Consider the following 9,052-nt stretch of genomic DNA (forward strand, 5'->3'; position numbering starts at 1 on the left):
GCTTTGTGTTTTTAAGAGTCAGTTCTGTGAGAGGGCAGGTCTTAAAAATTAAATGATTGATTTTATTTCTCGAACTCCTTTTCATATTTTTAAGACATTTGAAATTGTCTATTATCTAACCTTCTGTTGAAGCTGGTGGTTTTATTTTTAAACTTAATAAATAAAATAAAACATTATGAACTGAAAGATATTAATGATGCTGTTATTAAAAAATTATTTGACAGCGTATTAACACCTAATTACATTTTAATGACAAATTAAACTTGTGCCACTGAAAAAAATTTATGACATTATAATGGCCTCAGTCAACATCATTACCAACCACATGGCAGTTTAAGGTTAACCCTACATACCTGTCAAGTATCCCGTTTTGGCCGGGAAAGTCCCGTATTTTACCCTTCTTTCCCGCCGTCCTCCCGTATTTGTATTTTCCCGTAAATCTCCCGTATTTTAACCTGCGTTATTAAAAAATAATAATACCGGAGTAAAAGAACAAAAAAACATTTCCAATCTGAGCTATGTAACTAGCCTCGCGATAACTGCCATCTGCAGTAGCCTACAGGTGGCCGTTGTCGCGAGGTTATAGTGTGTGTGGTCAGATGACGACGAGTGACAACGCGGGGAAAAACAAAACAGACGGATGATGGACGTAACTAACGATAGAGACGGAAGGCACTCCTGCCAACAAACCCAAACCCTGTGTAAATACCGGGATCAATGGGACAGCGAATTTAATTTTCTGAAGAGGAGCAGGTGGGGGACAGTCACGCGTTTTGTAAGTTTTGTAACTGCGCCTTCATCATGTGCGACAGGGGAAGATCTTTTAAAGTGACAGTATTCACTTATAATGACAATGTAAAGAACAGAAGTAATTGCTCACTAAATATGCTCTGTTCTTGAGTAAATAACTTCAGTACCTTTAAGAAGGATTAAATATATAATTCTTAACTTATGCAGTGCAAACTAATAACAATTTATGTATATTTCCCACTTGATAAGTTGTTATACATGTAGGAAGAGCACAGGTACAAATAAAATGTATTATTATTATGGGTTTATGTGAGGATTTAACCCCCCCCCCCCCCCATCTATCCCGGATTTTGATACCCAAAAGTTGACAGGTATGTAACCCTATAAGATAAGTAGTTTCTTAAATTTGATAATCTGTTATGTCATGTTTATGACAGGTTATGTTGTCTTGGTAATGTCAAGTTGTCATGACAAAGACACTGACAGGTTATGATGTATTGGTTTATGTCAAGTTGTCATAACAAAGACAACTCCGAAATGTCATCATTGCATTAAAAATGACATAATTAAGCGAATGACACTTAATGACAGTTGTCATAAACATGCACAAAAACTCCTTCATATTCATGACACGTGTCATGTCATGATTATGAAGGTGTCATGTCAGTCTTATGCACACCCCTTCAAGTAAAGTGTTACCGCAAATTCTAAATGTAATTGTGTGATGATCATGTTTTCAATTTATGAATTACAGTTCATTTTGATATATTTTGGGGACATAGCCAAAAATATTGAGGTGATACAACTGCCCTGATATTACAGTATAATGATGATATAGTATATCTCATATATAGGCCTACACTCAAAATTGAGCTCAGGTGCATCCTGTGATTATCCTTGAGATGTTTCTACAACTAGTTTGAAGTGCCCTGTGGGAGATTCAGTTGATTGGACATGATTTGGAAAGGCACACACCTGTCTAGATAATGCCTCAAAGTTTACAGTGTTTGTCAGAGCACAAACTAAGCCATGAAGTTTAAGGAATTGTCTGTAGACCTCTGATACAGGATTGTATAGAGGCACAGATATGGGGAAGGGTACAGAAACATTTCTGCAGCATTGAAGGTCTCAATGAGCCCAGTGGCCTCCATCATCTGTAAATGGAAGTTTGGAACCACCAGGACTCTTCCAAGAGCTGGCTGTCCGCCCAAACTGAGTGATCGGGGGAGAAGAGCCCCAATCAGGGAGGTGACCAAGAACCCGATGGTCCCTCTGACCGAGCTCCAGCGTTTCTCTGTGGAGAGAGGAGAACCTTCCAGAAGAATAACCATCTCTGCAGCACTCCACCAATCAGGCCTGTATGGTAGAGTGGCCAGACGGAAGCCACTCCTCAGGGAAAGGTTGCCTCGAGTTTTCAAAAAGGCACCTGCAGGACTCTCAGACCACAAGAAAAACAGTCTGAAGATGAGCTTGTATTGTTTGTAGAATTGAGGAAAAAATTATGAATTTAATCCATTTAGGAATAAGGCTGTAACATAACAAAACGTGGTAAAAGTGAAGCGCTGTGAAAACTTTCTGGATGCACTGTATATTTTATATTTATTATATATTTATTAAAGCCTATAGTATAAATTTAATCAAGTTAGTGTTTCAACACATTTTTACAATTATTCCAAAATAATAACGAATGGGAGTAACAATTTAAACGTTAAATATTATATATATATATATATATATATATATATATATATATATATATATATATATATATATATATATATATATATATAAAATTTATTACTAATGTTCAACTTTTCTTTTTAATAGTCAACTCATTTTCATCAGTCATCAAGCTTGGTAAACACTGCTCATAGATGCAACGATGTACCTTTAATTTCCGCAACTAAGTGCTCACTAAAAACCCACAGTCATGTCTTCTTGCCATTTCAAGTTGTTAACTTATTTTTTAATTAGTCTTCCCAATAATGCCATCATTGTCTTTGGCGTGGGTATAAATACATATCTTTGTTTTGCGCTGAGGAGCCAAGCTAGTGACCCAGCCATACAGCGTAGGTACAGCAACTGTGGCGACAGGACATAACATCTCCATTGCGTCCTTCTGCGAATGAGGGTTACATTCATAACCGAGATGTTCCTTATCAGTCGGTCACATTCAGCTCTACGTCAATGTCAGCAACGTTATGGGGATCCCTTGGAAAATGGCACGGTTGCTGCCCCTACGCAAGCCTCCTAATCACCGAAGATGGGACAGGGCTTATGTAAAGCAAGTTAGTCATTTCTGTTCCGCATGACCCACTCAGTGACACTATTGGATAACACTGGGAAGGCATGCCCTTTCCAGGGGCTGGGGATGCTGCGGACACCACATCCTGCCCAGAGGGAGGTTTCATATGGAAGTTATGGCCAGTTAGGGCACCGTGACATATGGCGAGTCCCTTGGGGGACCATGTTAGGGAGAGACAATACCAGTCAGGGACGGCAGAGTGGACTATGCCAAGGGAAAGACACGGCCTACCGTCAGTAAAGCCATACTGTATAAGAATAAACATATGGAACTGCCATAGGACACAGCCTATCACATATTCCACCATTGCATACAAGGGTGACAGAGGAGCTTGACAGGTTTCATTAACTGGGGAACTCTACTGGAGAAATAAGCACACTTATGGGAGGGGAAAAGCACAGCAAGCCGACACGGAGTGGGTCTCAGTTGCTACTGACTAATTGAGACGAACACAAGAGAGGATACTGGCTCTACACAAAGGCAATTCTAGGCATTATTCGTCAACAGAAAACCCTTGCAGGTCTCCTCTTAATGGAGGCCAATGCAGTCAGGAGTACTGTCTTCCACAACATAATTTTTAGCTGACTGCAAAGGCCCAAAGGGTGCTATCTGCAGTGCCGTAAGCACCAGAGATAAGTCTCAAGAGGGTACAGAGTGAGAGTGAGGTGGATTTAATCTCCTCGCTCCCTTCAGGAACCTGATGATAAGATCATGCTTCCCTTGGGACTTAACATCAACTACATCGTTTAGTGCAATAATTGCGTCAACATACACTTTAAAGGGTTACTTCAGCGATTAGCATATGGCTTTGTATCAGTAGAAACCCTGGAGTATATTCAAATGATTGAGCTTTCCCCCCTCATATCCCCCTGAGACAAGAGATTTATGCATTTTATTTCTGGAAAAATTCCTCCTATGATGCAAATTGACGATTTTTGCATCATAGGAGGAATGTTTGCCCAAAGGCTAAAGACTACAGCCAGCAGAGGGAGCCATTTCCGCATGTTTTGAATCCGCGCATGGGGGATGGGAGATTACACTCAGCTTGCAGGGAGAGCTCAGCCCACAGCTACAGGCACTCATTTAAACGGAGCTATGGTGAGCAATGTAAGTCTTTTAACTTCTCAAATTAATTTCTATGAAAGTTAAGCTTGCAAAGGCATGAACTGAAACACGCCAGACTGAACTCGCGTTGTGAATGTATGCCTCGAGTGTAGTCGCGATTACCTCAGCTCTCATCACTCCTGCAGTTAGTGCTCAGTGCTGTGATACTCGCGCGGTGACTCACTCATTATATTGAACAGACACGTTCAGTTTTTAATTGAAGTGTCTTCTCTAACTCAGTCACAGTAATCAAGTTGGTGGTGTTGGGAATGGCCTCACAGGGCAGCGAAGCATTCTGGGAATTGTAGTCTTTCATCCCCATGGGACAAAAATACATTTTCTGTCCTTTCTCAGTCTAGAAGACACCAAATTCAAAAATAATTTCACATTTCTACTGCATTGATGACCCAGTTTAAATACAGATTCATCTTCCCAGCGCTGAAGTACCCCTTTAAGAGTGGAGGGAGCCCGTCCTTCAGGAAGGAAAGCACAAAACCGATTAGGCATCTTCAGTGGTCTTCACTGTGAGGAGGACACCACTTTACAAACAGGTTTCACTTAAACACATAGAGGCACCTCATAGAATTGGGGTGTGATGGTATCTACCACTGCTTGGGCAGATACCCCTAAAAATTTAAGGGGGTCTGAATACTTTCCCTAACCACTGTATATAGCCCCGTTTCCACCAAAATGACCCGGAACAATTTGTCCCAGGAACCCTTTGCACAGGAACTCTTTTTCCCTCAGACCTGCTACAGTTTGCATTTCCATTGCAGTCTAAAGTACCGCAAAGATTATTCCGGTGACGTAGGACTGTGCGTTAGTCTTTCAGGTTCCACCTGGATTTTGTCATCCACAAATAAACTTAATAAAGCCTGAACCTCGTCGTCAGTCCATTGGCAATATTTTTTAAACTCCATTGTTGATTTGAATAGCAAACGACTCTTATTGCATGCACAACAACAGACTTTTAGGTTGAAATAAAATGCCGCGTGAGCTCAACCAATCAGCATATTCAGCAGCCAAGTCCCACCCCCGAGAGTTCCTGAACTTTTAAAAAGTACTGCCTTGCAAGCAGAGCCATTTTGAAGGAGAAATATTTACATGGAACTTTATTTAGACCCCGGTTCCTGCGATCGGAACACCCAGCTGGCATTTTAACATTGAGCCACTGTTGAATCAACGTCAGGTGCCAGTGTTGGATAACCGTTGAATTTTGTTTAGATTTTGCAAATCTAATCAACGTTGAAATGGCAACGTCATTCCGACGTCATGTTTCTCAACATAGGTGAATTTGCCAACATTGAAACAATATTGATTTTAGTTTAGATTTTGCAAATCTAATCAACGTTGAAATGGCAACGTCTTTCCAATGTCACGTTTCTCAACATAGGTGAATTTGCCAACATTGAAACAATATTGATTTTAGTTTAGATTTTGCAAATCTAATCAACGTTGAAATGGCAACGTCATTCCGACGTCATGTTTCTCAACATAGGTGAATTTGCCAACATTGAAACAATATTGATTTTAGTTTAGATTTTGCAAATCTAATCAACGCTGAAATGCCAACGTCATTCCGACGTCATGTTTCTCAACATAGGTGAATTTGCCAACATTGATTTAAGTGTAGATTTTGCAAATCCAATCAACGTTGAAATTTCAACGTCACTATAAAGTCCTGCTTTTCAACATAGTTTTTGTTAAACTGTTTTCACTGAAGTATTGATGTGTTCAACAGTAACACCAAACACCTTGAAATGGATACATAAACACTAAGTTTGCAAACACGCACAGTCAGCTTGGAAGAAGCCAATTGGTCAAAGGAAGACCAGGAAGAAGATTAATAAAGACATTTCACTAACGTAGGAAACATGCTTTATTACATAGCTGCAATTGTGCCAACCTTTCACATCAATTGTACACATGTCAAACTTTTACTTCACCCAAAAATTCTGTCATTAAAGGGTTAGTTCACCCAAAAGTGAAATTGAGGTTATTAATGACTCACCACAATGTCATTCCAGACCCGTAAGACCTCCATTCCTCTTCAGAACACAGTTTAAGATATTTTATATTTTAGTCCCAGAGCATTGTGGCGATCCGAATCATTGATTCATGGCTGTTTGAATCTTTATTTGAGGTTTGAAAACAAACGCGGAAGAGAAGCCAATGCTGAATAAAATCGTAGTTTTTGTTATTTTTGGACCAAAATGTATTTTGGATGCTTCAAGAGACTAATTAACCCACTGATGTCACATATGGACTACTTTGATGATGTTTTTATTCCCTTTATAGACATGGACAGTATAGTGTGCATACACTTGCATACACTCTCGGACTAAATATAAAATATCTTAAACTGTGTGTGGAGATGAACGGAGGTCTTACGGGTGTGGAACAACATTAGGGGGAGGAGTTAATGACATCAATTTCATTTTTGGGTGAACTAACCCTTTAAATGACTCGCCTTGTCGCTCCACACCCGTAAGACCTTCGTTCATCTTCGGAACACAGTTTAAGGTATTTTATATTTAGTCCAAGAGCTTTCTGTCCCTTCATTGAAAATGTATGTACGGTATACTGTCACTTTTTATGTTGTTGTTATTTTTGGACCAAAATGTATTTTCATTGCTTTCATTGCAAAAATTCTATCCAACCCACTGATGTCACATATGGCCTACTTTGATGATGTTATTATCTTTCTGGTCCTTCTGGACATGGACAGTATACATACATATTCAATGGAGGGACAGAAAGCTCGGAGTAAATATAAAATATCTTAAACTGTGTTCTGAAGATGGAGGTCTTACGGGTGAGGAGTAAATGACAGAATTTTCATTTTTGGGTGAACTAGCTTTTTTTAACCTTTAAAAAAAACAGCCCAAACATTGGGCAACATTAAACACAGCTGGTTAAGTCTTCCTTTCTTGTTACTTCTTTCTGCTACCGCCACCAGTCCTCTCAGGTGCATATTTCAAGTCTTTGGCCATTTATTCGTCTACTTTCATTGGCTTTAAGCTCAAGACCGCATCTGATGAGAAAAACAAAAAAAACAGATCAGTATTAGCAAACACTACTCTCTCAAATTAAAATATTTTGCAAATATCAACTTTTGTGGCATTGCCAATGATCAAAGTATATAAATTAGTATTGATCAACATGCAAAGTCATTGATAATCATGTGCTTGAGCGAGCAACAAAAGGCAGTTGGTAGTAACCCTTGCTGCAGGTAGAGAAGTTAGTCTAGAGCCCAGAATGGAGTATTTTATTTTTATATATATATATATATATATATATATATATATATATATATATATAAGTTTGGACACATTACTATGTGTAATGTTTTTGAAAGAAGTTTCTTCTGCTCATCAAGCCTGCATTTATTTGATCAAAAATACAGAAAAAAAAATGTAATATTGTGATCTTATTACAATTTAAATATTTGGTTTTCAATTTATTATATGTTAAATTACAATTTATTTCTGTGAAAAGCTGAATTTTCAGTATCATTCCTTCACCGTCACATGATCCTTCAGCAATCATTCTAATATTCTGATTTATTATGAGTGTTGGAAACAGTTCTGCTGCTTAATATATTTGATGAATAAAAGGTTTAAAAGAACTGCATTTATTCAAAATAAAAACATATTTTCAAATAATATAAATCTCCTTTACTATCAATTTAACACAGTGTTTCTCAAACTTTTTCAGCCCAAGGACCACTTTATCTTCCAATTTTTTTTCTGAGGACCACCTACAGAATCCCACTCTAACACGCCCCCCAAAAGCAACAAAATAGGAAGGATAAGCTAAATTTAAGTTTAATATGCAACTGTTTCAAGTCAAAAACGAATCATTCAAACATAAATGCAATAATTTGATCAGAAATTATTATATACATTTTATATATAAAAAGTCTTCCACATAAACCTGTATTTAAATTTTACAAAAATGTAACAAAAAAAAGTTAAGGGTTAGTTACTTTCAGATTCAAATAGATGGTTGGGTTAGGTATGGGGACAACTTAACGTTAAAGGAGACTTTCAGGTCCAAATCTCTGGAAAAAAGAAGAAAGAAGAATGTGACGTGCTAAAGATGTATAGATATTCTTATGCCTCTCCCTGATTGGGTAACGGTAGTACAAGACAAAAACATTCAAACTGATCTAATATGTATAACGTTAGCTTCATGGAGCGTACACACATACACGCCGGTGGAACGACGGACTAACGGCAGTTCGCGGTTAAACTAGTCTGCCCGTAACGTTACACTTAACGGCGGTTCGCGGTTAAACTAGTCTGCCCATACGTCTACACACACACAGATAAGAACGGCGTTTGACGGTTAGCTAGCACTAACTCCGGTTCGCGGTTAAACTACGTTAGTCTGCCCATATAAACACATTATTAATTAACACAATACGTATATGGACCAGAGTCAGGCACACTCAACATTTATTTAGGAATTTTCTAGTTATAAAATGTGACTTCAAAAACTTTGCTTACCGTCTGAGCTGTTATGCCCAAATTCAGTCGAATCGGTCCAGGTCAGAACCTGCGAGGCTGACGATGACGACACAGACCCACTTCGCGCACGCGCAAGCAGGTGTTGTGTGGAACCGTCAGAGCCTATTGGCCTTTGTGTGATGGACAGTCGCCGTCCTCCAATCAAGCCATAGATCTTGTATTCGTGTGTGTGTGTGTGTGTGTGTGTGTGTGTGTCCGTCCATATGTGTGTCTATATATATATGTGTGTGTGTGTGTGTGTGTGTGTGTGTGTGTGTGTGTGTGTGTGTGTGTGTGTGTGTGTGTGTGTGTGTGTGTGTGTGTGTGTGTGTGTGTGTGTGTGTTATTTTTTTAATTTTAAGCGGTCTGTTAATTTTTTTTC

The 9,052-nt window shown here is 38.7% G+C and overlaps 1 long non-coding RNA gene across 1 annotated transcript; it reads right to left on the reverse strand.

The window, feature by feature from the left end:
* Positions 1–6,202: 6,202 nt before the first annotated feature.
* On the reverse strand, positions 6,203–8,802 carry LOC137038020 (uncharacterized). Its single transcript, XR_010897347.1, has 3 exons — positions 8,671–8,802; positions 8,148–8,222; positions 6,203–7,193 (listed from the first exon to the last, which is right to left on the reverse strand). It is a non-coding gene; the product is annotated as an uncharacterized lncRNA (long non-coding RNA).
* Between the last annotated feature and the right edge of the window lie 250 nt (positions 8,803–9,052).

This window comes from Pseudorasbora parva, chromosome 13 (genome assembly GCF_024679245.1).
Source record: "Pseudorasbora parva isolate DD20220531a chromosome 13, ASM2467924v1, whole genome shotgun sequence".
Taxonomy (NCBI): Eukaryota; Metazoa; Chordata; class Actinopteri; order Cypriniformes; family Gobionidae; genus Pseudorasbora; species Pseudorasbora parva.